This window comes from Coptis chinensis, chromosome 4, assembly GCF_015680905.1.
Source record: "Coptis chinensis isolate HL-2020 chromosome 4, ASM1568090v1, whole genome shotgun sequence".
In the NCBI taxonomy this organism is placed as follows: Eukaryota; Viridiplantae; Streptophyta; class Magnoliopsida; order Ranunculales; family Ranunculaceae; genus Coptis; species Coptis chinensis.
In genome coordinates this window covers 82,810,714-82,830,263 of record NC_141459.1, presented here as the reverse complement: position 1 = coordinate 82,830,263, position 19,550 = coordinate 82,810,714, and the positions used below count along the sequence as shown (strand labels likewise).

The following is a 19,550-nucleotide window of genomic DNA, read 5'->3' as shown; positions in this document are numbered from 1 at the left end:
GATATATAGATATCTGAGATTAATTAAGGAAACAAACCTTTGTTACTTAGTCGTTGTAGTATAAATGAAGTTTGTGAGTATCTTCTCTGGAAAACTCTCACGAGGCTATAACTCATCCACTAGGAAATTCCTAGTGGTTCAAGGTCTTGTTGCATACGATCAATGCAACCGCACTCTGCGAAATGAGACTTAGTTTAGGACAACACATTTTTGGCCACTTATAATTTTAATGTCTCTTCTTTGCTTAAGGACAAGCAAAGTGCTGTTTGGGGGTGGTGTGATAAGCACCCAAAACTGTAATATTAAACCCTGAGAGACATAGCATTTTGGTCGATTATGCGTTTAATAATCATGTAATAATTATATTTTCGTACTTTTGCAGGTTTCCGCAGTTAACATGAATATAATGATTAAACATGCATCGAAGTATGGGAATACTAGAATATCTGAAGTCTTCCCACTCAGTCCGGTGAAGCCCAACAAAGCCTGACTAGAGCCGAAGTTTCCAAAAGAACAAAACCAGTGCAGAACGGGTCCACATATAAAGAAGCATCAAACTTCCGAAGCTCACATCTTATAAATCTAGATGCCGGCGTTGGCTAGTGAATTGCCAGAGCGACCAGGGTGACGAACTCTACGCAAAGATAGAAAGTTGTAAAAATGCCAAAATCAGCGTCGCCACTGGACACACTAAGTGGACCCACTCTGCGGGCCCAAAACGCATGACGAGTCAGCATAGGCAGGTGGCAAGTGATGGTCACAATTTTGTGCCACCTCACAATATGAAAGACACGTACCAATTCAATGTTTAAATTGAATTGGGGAAAAAGACAAAACAAAAACTTAAATGTTTGAATTGATATGGGAGAAAAAGACAACAACTTAAACAGTTTGAGACATAACTTATTCAAAGTTTTGAATGTCTCAATTTGAGAAACAGACAAAACCCAATTAAATCCCTTTACGAGGGTCTCCAACCTATATATATGAAGGGGTCATCGATATTCTTCCTTGACATTTTTATGCTTTAGCAAAATTTCGATGGAGTTAGTTAGCGATTCTAGCACTTTACATTCCGTTATTTTCTCTTCCAGCAATTTAAATACTATAAGTTATTTCTTCTTAATAAAAGTCATTTCTTTTTACGTTTAATTCCTGTCCTGCATTTATTTATTTAATGTATACGACAAATTTAATTATTCCTTCAATGACCATGAGCTAACCCCCCTCGGGGAGGGTTATGATGCTCGTGTGAGAATCCGGATTGACACTTTAATGTTCTAAAATCACTACTTAAGAATTAGGTGTAGATTAGACATCCGGTCCCAAAATGACTAAGACTGTACAAATTTGGAGTGCTGATGCTCGAAACGATCTCGCGAGACCCAAAATGTCGTGTCGCGACTCTGCGGTGCCGATAGCTCTCCAATTTGTCAAATTGATGTAGAATCGAACCAGGAGCTGAAATGATATTCCAGAGATGAAATATTAGTTCAACTCCTTATGCTAGTGTGATGCGACTCAGAGATGTGCGCGTTTCGCTAGGGATCGATACTCGACGTCGTCTTGGGTTTGTCTATGAACTCGAGACGAATTAGAGATGTAGTGATATGGTAATATAAACTGTTAAAAAATGATTCTTGTATAAGTATGATTAACCATCTCCCTGTTTCTCCATCTTTGTTATTTACGTCGAAATTACCGTTAGTAATTTACATTATTTGCATTACCGTTAATTTAATTAAACCAACTAAAAAACCTAAAATCCTACTCACCAAAAAGTTGTAATTCCAGTTGTGAACCTTGCCGAGCCCTAAGGTTTGGACGATCCCTTACTCGACCTATCTTACCAAACCCACGTGAGTAATATAACTTGACTAAACGGACTTTGGACTTTGGACTTTGGTCTTCGGACTTTGGATTGTGGACCTCGGACTTAAGTATAAAACCAATAATGTGGATTTAACGTTTTATCATCCGCTACCGCATAACACTCTCTTGGGCTTGCGAAAATGGAAGATTATCTTCGTCTATAACATTCCTATAGATCCGGCACAATGCCAGGATCGCTCCTCCCCATACCATTCCCTAGGAACTTGGACTATAAAATACGATTCAAACCTATAAACGAAATAAGTGGTAAGAAGGTTGCACTGCCAGAGCTCTCTCCTAATGTTGATGACGTGTTGGGGGTGCCCAATCGGAGTGTTGACGGTGTTGATAACTTGATATCACCACCTCGAATGGTCTTCCTTCCCATATGGTTTTCTCCGACAGAAACAATGAAAGTGATTAATAGTCATCGATGAATGCATAGATAAATATACGGGGGGTGTGTGGGGGAGGTCGCACCCCAAAGATTAGAAAAGCTCCACTACCACATAACTAATTACCTAGAAAAAATTTCAAACTATAAGAACTCACACCCCCTCAATTTTTTTAGCAAACTTCCACTACCGCACCCCCAAAATTTTCACAACTATAGTGAGAATATAATCAACAAAAAAATTGTTTGAAAAAAAAAATCAAATAAAAAACATTCCAATAAACCAACGTTTTTTTTTTTCTCTTTTTGCCTACAAAATTATCATTTATCATTTATTTTGAGTCCAAAACCATTAAAGAGGGACAAATCTGTTTTTGAATGTTTGATGGGTTAATGAGACTAAAACAAATAACCAATTGCTCAAAACCCAACCGGTCAGTTTGTATAATTCTAATAACCCGTAACAAACTTGTAAGCTCTCCCTCCTTTCTTTCACTCTCAATTCTTAAACAAGTGTGAGACCTCAACCCAAAAAATAAAATAAAATAAAATAAAATTCATAAAAAGACTTGCGGTAGCAGCTTGTTGCACGCTTGTCCTAATTATTTGTAAAACTCATTATCATTATCAATAAAAATTTATACTTAAAAAAACCAAAGCAAAACAAGGTAATTTTTTATTTTTAATGTTATTATTTTATAGTTTTCTTCACATGATAGTAGGGTTATATAAACTTATAACATTATAGGAAGTTAACAATTTGTTGAATTGTTGTAGACTTTGTGGACTAGATTATGTAGATATATATAGACATAGTAGTATCAATTAATGACTTAAGTGCTTAAGTAGTTAATGATATCTATCACTTTTCTGTATAAAGATACGAAATCTTTATTTCGTTCAGAGTAGACTCAAGTCCTTACTCACGTCTTCTTGCATTTAGTTGAGTAGGGATTCGAACCAACCTAAATTCTATGACAACATACAACTTTCTAATACTCTAAAAGGGAAAACTAGTGAGTAAGTTTAATATTGAATTACTAGCTAAGCTTGGTTTTGTTGTTTAAGTCCTAACGAGTGCAAAAAAATGTGAAAACATGAAAACGGTAGAAAAAGACTAAGAATTTTACAAGATATTTAAGAAGAATGAAGTAGTGGAAGATTATAATACTCATGCAAGGGCTTATTATCTTATCTTAGTATAGGATTCCTACCGTCTCTAAGCTGTTTTGAGTATATTATCAAACCCGAACCGGCTTGAGCGTCGATCCCTAGCGAGATGAACTCATCTCTAAGTCCATTTCCCTAGCATAAGAAGTTGAACTGGATTTTCATCTCTGAAACTCCATCTCAACTTCTGGACTCATAAACCATAATCCTGTCAAATCTAGAAACAAGGACTTAATTAAGGCTCGTGCGCGCGGCTTTCCCAGGCATGGAAAGGGAGGCGCATGCGAGTCTTTCTTCACTTCCAGGCCTCAAGTTTGGTCGGACACTACCATTTTGGGGTAGTGCGTTATATGCGTCTTTAGGTCTAGGCAGAGAATCCTACTACAAAGATATCTATACAAACTCTCACATAAGCATCATTAACCCTCCACTTTGGAGGATTTTAGCTCATGTTCCTTGGGTTTATTTTTGTAAGATACAAACTAATAAGTAATAAAAAGAAGAAAGGAATGTAAAAACAGATTACCTAAGAAAGAAAGAAATTTTATTAGAAACTAGAAAGTGTTTCCACCATTAACATCTTACAAGCTTTCTTTCTAAAAAAAACAAAAACTCCCCTCCAAAAGATAAATACTAGGAATTTAAATGGAACAAGAGTCAAGGCAATCAATGTAGTGCATCCCCCCTTATTTTGTTTTCTTCTCCATTTGAGAGAAATCTCATTTCCTCCCACGTGAAACACCAAACCACATTTACTTCCTTCTTACCCACACAATCCACAACAAAGTGACACCTATCTTTTTTTCACTATTAACACCTAATCTCATATAACTTTATTAACTACATGCAAGGTGTCACTTTTGCACCAATTATTTGCACCTTTGTCTTGACTTGTATGATGACTCAACAAATCTTGCGGGCCTGCATAGTGGGTCCACGTGCAGTCTAGTGGTGATCCGGTCTTTTAGCAATTTTATAACTTCCCGCATATGCGTAGAGTTCATCGCACTGATCGTCTGAGCAACTCACTTGTCACATTCGGAGTCCTAGTTCAAGAGGTAGTAGAGCGGAAGTTTGATGCTTCTGTGCAGATTTGTTGGTCTTCACATGGGCCTAATCGGAAAGCTTATGTACATTCCCTATTCCGTGTTTAAATGTTGGCTTTATCATAATTTGTACGTTAGGTGCTCTAACCTGCAAAAACACGAAAATGCGATTATTTCATGATTATTAAACACAAAATTAACCGAAATATTATGTCTCTATGGGGTTTTATAGTACAGTTTTGGGTGCTTATCAGTTAACTTCGTCAGTTCATATTAAATTCTTAGTAGTCAACGCACTCTAGTTTTGTGAATTGAAATAAATGTATAATTTTGTTGATCTTAAAAAAAAATAAGGGTTTTTAGACTCCCCAACTTACATATCGTCTAAGTCAATGCAGTTTGACCGTCATCTCCTGGTGAAATGTCCCAAATACCCTTTTGCGTGTAAAATTACCTAAATAGGCCCTTGACTTCACAAGACCGAGTTTTATTTAGAAAAATATGAGGACACGTATAAACATCATGTTCACTCTGATCAACAGTCTAGATTGCATCTAAATTACAATCCCTAAAATTCATGCTCTCTCATTTTTAAGGCGGGAAAAGGTGAAGTGACTCTAGCTTTCATTGTTTGTGTTGAGTCATGGTGTTTGAGTGTGGATTCATGTTGTTTTGGTGTTAGTCTTCATAGCAAGTGGTGTTTGTTGTCATTTTCAATTGTTAAGTGGAAAATAATCTGTTGTGATTTGAAGAGGAGAAGCAAGAACGAATTTTTACTGCAATTTGTAGTTAATTATGTTACGTTTTAAAGTTGTTTTAAGTATTTTTAGTGGAATATGTTGATTTGGTACCTAGGAAATCGATAAAGATATCAATTTTATGCATGTAGTTTAAATTTGTATATAATTTTGACGATTTCGATTCAAAGATATAATTTTTTATGAATGGAAGTGGGGTTGGTATGTTTTAAGTTTGTTAAAGTTTTAAAGATGATTGGGGGGGGGGGGGCGCATATCTAAAGTTTATGTTAACATTTATGTTTGTATTACAGAAATGGGTGATAGGAAAATTCTGAAGATACATTATGCTAGGTCATTTTCAAAAAGAATAAATGGAGAGGAATTGTCACATTTGCATTACATATCAAAATATCCAGTGAAGGAAATGTTTGATGTTGATAGTGACGAGTTGAATATGATAAACTTTACTACAGATGTTAGTCTACCTAGTCACATGTCAAAGTTGGATTATACGAACATTAAGTTGTTCTATCTTGTTAGTGGTAAGCAAGTGTATGTAAACAGTGATAGTGGTCTTTTACGAATATTTGATTTGTTAGTTGTTGATGATGAAGGGTATTGTCATGTATTTGTGGAGAATGATATTGGTGAAAATGATGTTCCACCTCAACAAAACACTGAATTTCCACCATCTCAAGAATATGATGAAACAATGTGTACGCTAATGGATTTAAAAAAATTGATTAAGAATAGAGCTTTGAATGCAAATGACAAGGGGAATTCCAGGCAAAAGAATAAGAAGAGTTTTAATGCATGACAAGGGATTTGGAAGTAAGGAAAATAAGAAAAGTGGTAAGGACAAGGGAGAAGTAAAGGGAAAGAAGATAATTACAACACATATGAAGGGTAAAAGTGTACTAGTTGTTGAGGAAGATAGCTTATGGGTTGAACTTAGTACTTTTAATAAGTTTTCTGATGAAGAAATGGATACTGAGCTGCCAAAGTATGTGGATGTACCAGGACATGCAACATATGATCCAGTAGAAATTGATGTTGAAGTTGGGTTTAGAAACCCACCTAGACAACCTAGGGAGCCTCAGATTGATAAGCTTGATCCTGATGAGAGATATCACAGTACACACTCATCAGATGAAGAAATAGAGTGGCAACAACCAAGGAGTGATGAGTTTTACAAGTTTGTATATGAAACCTCCAATGTGTATGTGGATGAAGAAGAGATAGTTATGCCAACATATTCTGATGAATGGGAAGTTGGTATGGAGTGGCCTGACATTGAGACTCTAAGGCATGAAATTTCATATTATTGCATAAAAAATAGACTTGAAGTTGATATGAGGACTGTTAATGAAAGATACAGGATTATAGCTAAATGTAAGGGTACCTACAAGGGTAAAGACTGCCCTTGGGTTGCTTATTGGAGACTGAGGCATGATGCCTTCACAATGAGATTAAATACATTTGTAAATGAACATATATGTTCTGCTGATCCAGAGCTGAAGAATGGGATGGCTGATGCAAATTGGGTTGCAAGAAAGATTGCACCACAGATGAAGGTACATTACAAGACCATGTCTCCAAGATTTATCATGGCTGAAGTCATGAGAGGAGATTTCCATGTTAGTATTAGCTATTGGACTGCTTGGCATGCAAGGTTGAAATGTTTGCAAGATATTCATGGTGACTATGGAGCAAGTTATAACATGTTGCCTGTGCTATATGATCAAGTATGTTATTTATATTTGTAAATCATTTGGTTGTTTATCATAATGGTGTTTGAACTGTTTCAAATATTTACTTGGTACAGATTTTGAAAAGTAACCCAAGATCCAAAGCATGTTATTCTAGAACTGATGGTACTTTGAAATTTGAGGATATGTGTGTTTGTTTTCTTGCTTCTTTGCATGGTTTCTTGAATGGTTGTATACCTATCATAGGACTAGATGGATGTTTTATGAAGGGGAATTGAAGTATGGAGGGCAATGCTTAAGCATGGTGGCCTTGGATGGACACAATGGCTTGTTTCTTGTGGCCATTTATATAACTAGGTTTGAGAATAAAGATAGTTGGATGGATTGGGTTTTTGAATATAATGAAGAAGTATGGAATAGATGAACATATGGAACCTATGACATTCATTTCAGATAGACATAAAGGATTGGTTGAGGCTCTTGCACATGAATTTCCTAAGAATCCCCATAGGTTTTGCTTTAGGCGTATGTTCAAGAGTTTCAAAAAGTACTTCAAAGCTAAATACTTAGGGACTATAGTTTGGGGTGCAACTAAGTGTTATAAGAAGATAGAGTTTGAAAAGTTAATGGGGAAGCTAGGAAGATAATGTAAGGAAGCCAAGGCATGGTTGCTACAAGAAAATGTGGAATGTTGGGCTAGGTCACAATTTGATTATACTACAAAGTGTGATCATATTAGCAACAACTTCTCTGAGTCCTTTAACAATTGGATATTGGAACTAAGGGATAAGCCAATAGTTCCTTTTGTTAATAAGTATCATACATTGTTAATGTCTTTTTTGTACAAGAGGAGAGAAAAGGCCAAGGAATGGGATGGGGATGGTCTAGTTCCACAAGTGGAAAAGAGAATCAAAGAACTGATAAAAAAAAAGTCTATTGGTATCATGTGGAGTCAAGCAATGAGGTGGTGATAAGTGTTAAAACTAAAAATGGAACTAGATTTTGTGTGAACTTAGTTGACCATGAGTGTAGCTGTATGAGGTGGCAGTTATTTGATATAGTTTGTGTACATGCAGTGACAGTGTTGTATCCAAGGAGAGTGTATTGGAAAGAATATTATAGTAGCTATTATTAGGTGTCAACCTACAAGCTTGCTTACATGGGACACATCATGCCAATGCCTGATATGTCTGAGTGGCCTATGAATTGTGTAAGTTATAGTCTATATGTAATTAATGATTGTGCAGTTTCCTAATCTCAAAAGGACTAACATATATATTTGTATGTAGGATCTTGAAAGACAAATCATGCCACCTCCATATGTCATAGGCATTGGGAGGCCCAAAAAGGCAAGGACCAGAGGAGCAGATGAAGAAGTTAATCCCAACAAGCAAATCAGACTTTGTTTTAAATGCAAACAACCAGGACACAATACCAAGACTTGTAAAGGTCTACCTACTGCAAAGAAAGATAAGTATGGCAAAAAATCTCAAGAGGAAACTCAAGGTTCACAAGCATCAGCTCCTGTTCTAGAGGAAGCTCTAGAATCCACTGAAGCATCACAAGCATCATCATCAAAAGCAGCGAAGAGAGTTTGTTCTAAGTGCAATCACCCAGGACACAATACCAAGACTTGTAAAGGTCTTCCTACTACAAAGAAAGATAAGCATGGAAAAAAATCTCAAGAGGAAACTCAAGCATCATAAGCTTCAGCTCCTGTTCCAGATGAAGCTCTAAAATCCACTCAAGCATCACAAGTATCAGCTCCTATTCCTGAGGAAGCTCTAGAATCCACTCAATCAGCATCATCAAAAGTAGCACAGAAGGTTTGTTCTAAGTGCAATCAACCAGGACACAATGCCAAGACTTGTAAAAGTAAGCAGTATGTAGAATCAACTTCTGAAGGACCAGCTCCTACTGAAGCATCCAAAGCCAAGTCTTCAACAAAATCCAAAATGTCTGTAACAAAATCAACTACTGAAGCAGCTCCAAAATCAAGTTTGCAAGCATCTCAGGCTTCATCATCAACTCCTCAATCAACAGCTCAGCCTGCAACTCTGACATTTGGACCACCAAGAGTAAGAAGATAAAAAATTGCTCAAGTTTTTAAGGTATATTTTGTAATTGTTTTAAGTTATAATATGCTCCCTATGTTTTATATAGTTGATTAAGTCATTAAATTTAGGACCCTTAAAATTATGTTATGTTTTGTTATCAGGCACCAGAACAAAAGGCACACATTTGGTATTTTTTGTCTAAGCAATTAGGCAAGTCATCCACTAGTATGCTTGAAGCAGCCGAGCTGACATTTACTGATGGGGGAACTGTCAGGGCACCAATAGCAACCAAAAGGCCAAGGCCACATGGATCAGGATCAACTCCATTTAAGCCAGCAGGACCAGCATCTCAACCTTGGGTGCCACCAGGACAAGTGGGGGATGCAACATTCAAAGCAACTAAGAAAATACTGCCTCCTCTTGCTCCCGACCCCTTGCCAACATCAAGGAAGAAGTTTCAAGTTGTCAGACCTAAGTGATGGGGGTCTATATAGGAGTGGAGTGAATTTTTTTGTTAGTAACTCATGTCAGACCCAAGTGATGGGGGTCTGTATAGGAGTGGAGTGAATTTTTTTGTTAGTAACTCGTGTCAGACCCAAGTGATGGTGGTCTGTATAGGAGTGGAGTGAATTTTTTTGTTAGTAACTCATGTCAAACCCTAATTTTTTTGTTAAACAAGTGGAGGATGTTGTTTTTTGCTTATAATGTTGTTTTTACTCAAGGTTATGCTCAAGGTTTTTACTTATGATATTTGGTTGTTTTGTTTTGTTAATTGGGGTACCCTTGTTAATTGGTTCTTTATGTTGTTTTTTTTATCATAGAGTGGTCACTTTATGAGTTTCAAGCTTCTGTGTAAGCACTAGCTGCTTTGGTCTATCTGTATACACTTGCTATTCTTCCAAGAAATAAAGCAAAACTAGGAAATGGCATTCCTACTGATGAGACACTACTAAAGTCATTTAACATATACTATTTTGCCTTCTTATTCAATTGAATGTTTTTAGTTTGACCCAAAAAGTATTTATGTACCCTTCTGTTTATTACAGAAGAAACACATAACTTTTTTACCCTTGGTAACAAAGATGAATATGATAGAAGAAACACAGAACTTTGTTAACACAGAAGAAACATAGGACATTTTTTTCCTTGTTAACAAAGATGAATATGATATTTGGTTCTGTTGTTTCCTGACACAGAAGAAACACAAAACTTTAACAAAATTTCCATTTCCATTTACACAGAGTGCTCAAAACACAGAACTACACAGACAAGAAATACAGGACTACAGAACATTTCCATTTACAGAAAACACATAGTGCTCAACATAGACAAGAGCACTCAAAACAAAACAACCTACACCATAACCAAGCTAGACCAACACAACAAAGCATAACAACATAACTCCCTAACTTCTTAACAACATCACAACATCACTTCTTAAGCTCCGGCAAGGGCACACCAGCAGCAGGAAGTGCTTGAACCACTTCTTTAAGTTGCTGCCTTTGTTGAGGTGCTGCTTGTGGTGGTTGAGCTGTAAGTGGCAAGACCCTTGGAGATCTCCTACCAAATCCACAAGCTGGAGCTGGAACTGCAGGTACATTTCTCCCTTGAGTTTATCTAACCAGATGCTCATAACCTAATGGTGGACCATCTGCCTCTAGAGCTGGAGCTACAAGTACATTTTTCCCTCGAGCTGATCTCTCCAGATGCTCATAACCTGGTGGTGGCCAATCTGTTTCCAGATGCTCATGATTTCCACTTCCATCTCCACGTTCCATCTCTATGAAACAAAGTTCCATACACTTACGGCATGAAATCATCCTCAACTTATTATTTTTCAAAACAACCTCCATAAAAATCCTACTATTCACCCTTGCTTTCAATATAGTAATGATAGCAGCACAAGATTCCTCTATTTTGTCATGATCCACCTCCATCGAGCAAAACTTGGCCTTCACCATTTCTATACTGTATGAACTACAACTGAGTTGAACTATAAGTTTGCAAACCAACAAGAGCAGCTTTTATAGAGATCTTTGCTCTTCTTGGAACCTATTAGATTTACAAGAATAGAAAACAATACAAAACACAATCCCTAATCTTTACCTCAATCTACTAACAACATTCATTCTTACCTAAAAGTAACTTCATAACTCCATACCATTAATAAAAAAGTATGCTCACATATTAATTCCTAAGTCAAAAGTCAATGAAAGTTTAAAAAATAGTTCTAACTCAAAGTTCTAGTTGCTTTTTTTTAGTAAAGACTAACTACAACTAGAGGAATTACACCTGAAGTACAACTACAACATCACAGCTATAATAACTAACAAGTATGTTGAAGTACAACTACGACATCACAGCTATTTATTTAGACTTGCACCCCCAATCTAAACATTTAATTAGATAAACAACTCCAACATTACTAATTTTAATTTAGACTTGCCTCCCTAATATAAACATATAACTAGATAAACACCCCCATTCTAAGATAACCATAAACCCTAATTTCAAAAGTAGAATAATCATAAGATAACCATAATGCAAACAACCAACAACCATTTGACTTTGTTGATCTTCTTCACCTCCAACTCCAATTGATGATTCACCATCTACAGTCTACGATTTTTTGCTTTTAAAGCTTCAACTCTTGCCTCCAATGCTTCTTCCTTGTTCTGTAAACGATTTGGATTTTTATCAACCCAGTCCAAAAAGTGGCAAGACAATTCTGGGTTGTTCTTGTTGTAATGTTTGCATCCATAGAACAATCGACCTAGGTTCGTGCCTGTATTGGACCTTTTAACAGATACTGGATCTCCATGATAACAAGTTCTTTGGGATGAACAAGAAGCGGAAGACATTTTAGGAGTTAGTAACTGAAAATGAAGGAGAAGATGAGAGAGCGTGAATTTTAGGGATCTTAATTTAGATGCAATCTAGACTGTTGATCAGAGTGAATAGGATGTTTACACGTGTCCTCATATTTTTCTAAATAAAACTTGGTCTTGTGAAGTCAAGGGGCTATTTAGGTAATTTTACACGCGAAAGGGTATTTAGGACATTTCACCAGGAGATGACGGTCAAACTGCATTGATTGAGACGCCATGTGAGTTGGGGGGGGGGGGGGGGGGGTGGGGAAGTCTTATTCATCCTTGAAATGGGGGGGCAAGTCTAAAAAACCCAAAAAATAAAAATGCAAAATTGCATAATTTTTTTTTTTTTGGATCCCGCACCCCTGGCTTAGAATCCTAGCTCCATCCCTAGGTACAAAGAGACAAATGTACATCAAGAACAGTACAATGCATGTGAGATATACTGTGTAGATTACAACATACGAGTATACAACAATTGCCATATACAAGCCTACAAGGATTATTACAGAGTGTTCAGAATAAACTACCATCTACAGGGCATTAGCAGTAAAATCTAGATGAGCAGTGCAGTTGTTAGGTACATTGTGCTTGGTAACTAGAGTTTCTCAAATTGGAATGCTGATTGCTAAAACTTTTTGACTAGCAGGGCAGCCACTGTAAAACAAAGATGACTAAGATGCAATGGTTAATTAAACTCCTACTCCCTCTGAACTTCTAAGGAAGAAAATTTGCAGGCACCATCATAAAACTTCCATCACTAGAAATCCACTTGCGATGCCCACTATGTATTCTATAGTTTACTGCTATTCCTGCATAATATTGTGTAGAAAGTCAGTAACACAGCTTACAAGACCTAGCAAATTATATACCAAACAACATCCCAACAAAACGAGCTTGGTTAGTTCAAGGAAAGTAAAAGGAGGTTGCCTAAAGAGAAAAACTAACAGTACAATACATCACTGAGTCTCCTATAAAGTAGCATTCCATCTAAATACAGATGCCTCAACAAAGTCTCCCTACTTCCTGCTTAGATCAAACATACGTACATAAAGGAATTTGATGTTAAGACTAACATATATAAGTAACATTTTCCACTTTAACCTGGAAGAATCTAACATCCATTTCCAACTAAAGGCTTAAAAATTGCAAAGCAAGAACGTCTATGAAATGGTTTCCATTCAGAGGAAAAGGTACTGGGGTGGAAGTGTGGAACAATAAACAAGCTACACAGTGTTTACATCCGACCAATATAATAAAACCCATGTTGAGGTAAAAGGCAGAAAAGGAACTCCAACTTTTACAGCTAAATTCCAAGGACAAAGCGACATTTTCATGATTCTATACTACACTACCCTTGGCAGTTAAGATGGTCACTGTCACATTCTAACCTACATTGTTTACTGATCAGTTCTTAGAGTTAAAACTAAAGCTAAACTAATGACAAGGGAGCCATTCTCATTGAGAGGTTTGAATCCAACTGAACAGACATTTCTTGTTCTTCCAGACCATGATATATACTATAATAAACAGACATTCAACACCATAAAGAACGGCTAATCTCAATTTTGCCTTTCAAAACTTTTCACATAGTTCACTAGATAGAGAAAAAATCTACACTAGTTCTCTGAGGAACTACTGACTATTTCAAAACTGACGTTTTTTCTAAACAGTATCATACACTAATTGTCTGAGGCACTAAGCTACTGACTATTTCTCTCAAATTTAATTAGAGAGACAATGAAGCTCTAGCAAGGAGTAATCTCTTGGAGATATTCCTTGTCCGTGGTTCTAAACAAGCATCAAATCTTAAGTAAAACAAGGAGTTAGTAATGCCCGATTCAATTACACAATCTTAAGTGTGGATGAGAAAATTGTCATGAGTACGTCGGCATAAGAAAATATTTACAGAAGTAAAAAAAGAACTTCAGACATCAAGGGTTCAAAGTCAGTCAATGAGGAATTACCTCAAATGTTGTTAGTTCTTTTGCTGGCCAGAATACGAGATATGTGGAGGCCCCTGCTAAATGCTTCATTAAAGAGAATCCTGGTCTGCATCGACTGGAATCCAGGCATCCAAGATAGAAATGCCACTGGGGCCATAACTATCACTGCAAACAGCATGTCATAAAATCTAGCCAAGGAAACCACAGTATCCCACATTACAGTAGACTGCAGAGACGGTCTAAACACCTGGGCAATTGATATCAGGCCATATCCGGTAGGGATGAATGCCAAGACGCTTGAGAGAAGATCCATAGCTTTTAATGCTGTGAATTTCAGCAGTACGACAATTACCAGTATGGTGAACACAATGACAAGGAATTGAACAAGCCGGTAATATATGTGCTGCTTTGCTTCATATTTTTCCCGAGCAGAAGATACGATTATATAAATCCCGACTACGGCAAACACATAAATCCAGGATAGCAAGTAAACAAAAATGCTGGTGCTTCCATTGGCAATGCCAAGGTGGTAGACAATCCCAAACTGAAAAAAGAAGAAACGGAGATCTAGAATGATCTCCGAAAGCTTCCCACAGAAACCGGTTGTTCTCAGGTGGTCCTGTTCCTCGTACCACCAAGTCTCCCAACTCTGCTCTGCTTTCGTGAACACCCCACCACTATACCATATCCAGTTCATAAAATCATCAAAGTCATATACGGTCTTCAACCAGTCAAAGCCAGAAGGATTGAACACAAAGGGAGCCATGATCCAAGCTATTACAAGAAACCAGCTAGAGACTGTCATAGCTATGAAAACAAAAGTATTCTTCGCTAAGGGGCTGTGAGAAGCGTAAATCACCAGTGCCATCCCAAGCTCAATTGCCTTCACAAAGTGGCTACGAGCGTATAGCCTATAGTTCTCAGCAAAGCTCTTGTGCTGCACAACAAAACCACGCCCAGTTGCGCGATACTTGGCACCTCCATGAAGAATAGTCCTTCCAAAGAAATGTGTACGAGTTCCCATTGAGAATGAGTAAAAAACAGATGATAGCTGAAATTGCATTGTCAAGAATTCCCAGACAGCGTTAAGAAACCCATGCTCAAGAGAGTTCTCCACAATCATTGGGAGGGCAGTAAACAAGCCAAGCTGGATGATAAATTGCTGATTTAGGATTGCAGTGAAAGCTTTATTGTTGGCTGAAGTCTTCATTGCTTTCTCAATACCACTGAGAGCCAGAATAAGGCGTCCCCATATGAATGCATAAACAGTAAGGACTACCATCATTGTGTTAAAAAAGAACCCCACGGTAGTATAGAAAAATGAGAGCATCCGAAAGAAATCAAGTCTGTGTCCTAATCTGTAGACATCCCGGCTCAGAACCTGCTCTCCATTGCCACTAGCAACCTTAGCCTCAAACATGGATACTTGATTCAACCCAACATCCCTTCCCTTGCCCACCTGTATGTACTCATGGTGCGTCACAGTGCCCCCTCTCAGTGTACAATTGAAGCCAGCAAAGATGTCTTCACTTATGTTGATCACTCTTGAAGCCTTACTAAGTCCACCCCTAGTCAAGAACCAGAATCTGTTAAACACATCCGGGTGTCCATAATGCAGTCTCACCTTCAATGGATTTGCTAGAACACGCTGTCCTAGTGTAACAAAGCTCATTTCTTGAGCAGACATGAACCATGCCAAGGACGAGACCGAACCAGTGAATATGTGTTCACGAACTCCCAAGATCTTAGGCTTTCGGATGCCATAGTAGGCTGTGAATTCCTCCAATAAATTCCTCATCTTGAGAGCCTCCTCGAAGTAGTTGTCCTGGTTCATGTCAATGGTCTGAACAGCGTCACCGCGAGTGAAGATAAAAGCGTGGTTTTGATTCTCTGGTTTCCCCTCACCCAGTTTTATTGGACCAGGCAACCTGATTCTGTAAATTTCCAATTCCTTCTGCAACTCTTGGTCAAACTTCACCAGAACCGAGTAATAATGTACTTCTTCCCTCCCTGCATCAACCTCATCAACGTAGGCAACGCGAAGGGCTTCATTGTTCCTCATGAGATATAATATCTCCTCTGCATGTGGGTCTTTCTTGGCTTTCTGAGTTCCATAAATCTGGCAAGCAACCACATATGTGTATTTCATAAGAGCAGTTCCGTACTCATGGCCTCTGAATGCTACACTTGCCTCACTATTCATTCTGCTGATACTTCGTGAAGAACGTGACACATCTGAGCCTGATGCCTGAGGCTCCATTTCAGTGCCTTGTCTCTTTGAACTAACAGGAGCAAGGTCTTCTGATCTCTCCCTGATGTCCATCTCGGAAGCAGAATCAAGGAATGCCAGCATCCTGAGAGCTCTATGGTAATACATCATGCCTCTTACAGTACGAGCTAATGTCTGGCCTCTGTACGATGCCCAGAAGCGGAGATCTTTTAGCTTGTTATTCCATATTTCATTTTCATACACCATGCCCTCTCTGCGCATCCTCTCTAAGAAATTTCTCCACTCATCATCGTAAATTTTCTGCAGATAGAACAGTGTAGAGACGCCATCTTCATTCTCAGTTCGCAGCTGTTCTTTGTTGTACAAAACTTCTTCGTTATAGTAAGGAGTAAGGACACTGAAAGCCATCATTTTTTCAACTTGGGGAGCATGGGGTATATTCATAAACAGGGAGTTGCTGAAGAAGGCAATACGGCGTCTTGCCTCAAGATTAATTGGGACGTTGACCATAGAGTCCCTGGATGTTAGAATTATACGCAAACGACGAACCTGGCGATAGAAGGTAGCATTTTCAATGTCGGGCAACTCGATGGAATTCTCAAAAAGCAAACCTGAGTTGGTAGCTGGACTCAGAGGTGCTAAACCATCTTCTTTTAGTTGCTCTGACGTCCTCTTCACATTTGGGAAATCTTGAATCAAAACCTCGTACAAGGCCTGCAACGCGTTCACCAACTTGTTGAGATCTTTCTTAGGCTTATTCAGGAAATCCACAAGGGATACTAACTTCGCATGAATCTGTTGTACTGCAGTCGTTTTGTACATTTTCGTGAACTTCTGAATCCGAATTGAGTCATCTATCTCCGCAAAAATGTTGAAGATGATGCTTTTATCTTCTGTATTGTCTTTGAGAATGACACTCAACAAATGCTTGATGCTATCATATGCTTCAATAATAGCACACCTTCTGTACTCATGCTTGGATATTTTCCTCCAAAGCCTCTTGTCTGATGCGTCTAACAACTCTCTTGCTTGACTGAGAGCCAGCAACAATTCATTGGACAGGAGAAAACAAGGCCATCTAATAACTCTAATGTTCCACGCATTCGCTGGCAATTCCAAGAGTTCCACCTCATGGTCACTTAGGATGTCTTCTTCCCTGAAAATTGAGATAATCTCGTTCCATAGCAGGGTGAACTTGTTCGCCCCAAGCTGGTTTGATTCAAGCTTATTATAAGGCCGGCCTAGTCCATACCGCAACTTCAGTCGGTGTATAACATCATTGAATTTATTCATCATTGTACTTCTTGTTCTAAACTGTTGCTCCTGTGATATGAGATTAAACTGCAGTGCACTTGCAAAAAACTGAAACCTTAGCCTCAACTGTTGGATGTTCCGAATCTCACCCAAATGGTCAAATAACCCAACCAACGATCCAACCAAAGAAGAGAATATTGAGTACCATATCTGTATATCCATAAGGTAAATCAAAAGCACTGGAAGCCATAACAACCCGACCGCCAATCTGTTAGTGATACCAAATAACTCAGGCCAATCATAATCTATTCTTTTAAGCTTCCATACAGCCTTCGTCGGTTCAACCATGGGCATAATCTGGAAGTAGAAACTGAAACTAAACTTCGCGGCAAGAATGAGAATCCAGAAAACTGAGTACTTCATGCTGTCAACAATCCCTTCACTGAGGCCACGACCAACAAAAATTCGCGTCTGGAACCACCAAGTTAAGGCATTAAAGATTCTCCAGTTAGTTTCCTCGAGAAAGTTCCGCACCCAAGGTAGAACCAATAGAACCACTGCTAGTACCTCTGGGAGGAGATATACAAGTGCTGCTATAAGGAAAACCTTCTGCATTACTTCTGCTTTGCTAGACCATCTCCAAACCAGTACATATATAACAACAAATGCAGCTGTCCATACTGCAGCAGCAACGATCTTTAGCACCATCCTCAGGCCAAGCCACCTTGTCTCGCTCGAAACCAATCCATACTGAGTGAAAAAATCTAGTAAGGATTGAAACAATCTAAGTCCTGCCCAAGTGATAAACACGCTTAGTACTCGAAACTGGGCGTCACGATTTCTCAAAACTTGCCACGGATAAGCCCACTTTGACTCTTCCTCCCACGCAACTATAATTGCAGCTTGAAGAAACAATAAATGCATAATCCATAGTCGATCAAAGCTCCTAAACACATTCAAAAACGACCTCTGCTCAACAAAACCTGTCTTACCAACACCCTTTCGCTTCCCTTCAATCGAAAAGAAACCTTTCCCAACATCAGGTGGCCATGAAATCTTCTTAAAACAATGATTACTCCAAAAATACTCATTAATGTCGTCATAGTTTCTCCAACTTGAATGAGGGGCAGTACCATTACGACTCCTATCAACCTCAGATTTAATTGTTTGGTAAAATGGTGTAACTACAAGTTTCAAGAACTTATCTCCCTTACCAAATGTATAAGGCCGTCTAGTACAATTATGTGTTTCTTCTTCAGGTGTGTCTATTTCATTAAGTTCCTTGGCCATATGATGATAAATATAACAAATGCATTCAGGAACAAATCTAAGATTAGCAGCCTCACCCCATATCAACAAAAACAGCCCAACGTAAAGAAGTTCACCACGAGTAGCAGCTAATGCATTACGACGATCTGGTATTTCTACATTCGATGTAACACCAAGATAAGAACACCAAGAAGTATAGTTACGTAAAAGTTTACGACGAAATCTACGAACGACTGAAGGTTCAAGGGAGTCAATGTTCATAGGTGGAGAAGGCAAACGCATTTGTGAATTAGCAAGGTGAAGGACAAGGTGTTCACGTTGGTTACGTACATTATCAAGCTGGAAACCAAAGTTGATACCAAGATAATCAAATATGTCTTTGTTAGGATCATAGTCACCTGTTAGTTTTCCGAAGGCACCATTGCCTACATTGCGTAGGGCCGTGGTGACCGCTCGGACTTCTGGGTAACGTAAAGATGGATGGTCGGCTAAAAGATTGTGAATGGGAATGATGTTGTAAGGTTGTTGAGATGGATCTTGTATTGACGTGGAGGCCGTGTCATCGTCGTTGTCAAGGTTCGAGCCGCCGCCCGAACGTCTAGAGGGTGTACGACGTTGGTGTAGGCTCATGACATTGGAGTTGGAATTGGGTTTGAGGTTGCAGCTTGTGTTTCGGTACAAGGAGAGATGGAGGTTACGTGTAATGAGGATCTTGGAAATTTAGTTGTTTAGTGTAGTCCTTAAGTTGTTACCATTGGATGGGTGAATTTTATGGAAATGTGTATAAATGGGAATAAGTAATGAAACGAAGGTTTTGATTTCGCGGCGTTATGGCTAATTAATTTTCTGTTATGATTTGGAAATAGTCCTTTTTAACTTAAACAGTTCAATTTAAAAGATCAAAACGAAACAAAAAAAATAAATGAAAAATCATGTGAATGCACCCAGTATTTACTAGAAGCTTTAACTTTTAGGTACCTTGTTTTTGAGTGC

The 19,550-nt window shown here is 38.3% G+C and overlaps 1 non-coding gene and 1 pseudogene across 2 annotated transcripts; both read right to left on the bottom strand.

Moving 5' to 3' along the window:
- Positions 1 to 12,288: 12,288 nt before the first annotated feature.
- Positions 12,289 to 19,316, bottom strand: LOC147505161 (callose synthase 12 pseudogene; annotated as a pseudogene). Its single transcript, XR_015193242.1, has 2 exons — positions 13,826 to 19,316; positions 12,289 to 12,670 (listed from the first exon to the last, which is right to left on the bottom strand). The product of XR_015193242.1 is annotated as a callose synthase 12 pseudogene (transcript).
- On the bottom strand, positions 16,115 to 16,195 carry LOC147505162 (small nucleolar RNA J33). Its single transcript, XR_015194081.1, has one exon. It is a non-coding gene; the product is annotated as a small nucleolar RNA J33 (small nucleolar RNA).
- Positions 19,317 to 19,550: the final 234 nt, after the last annotated feature.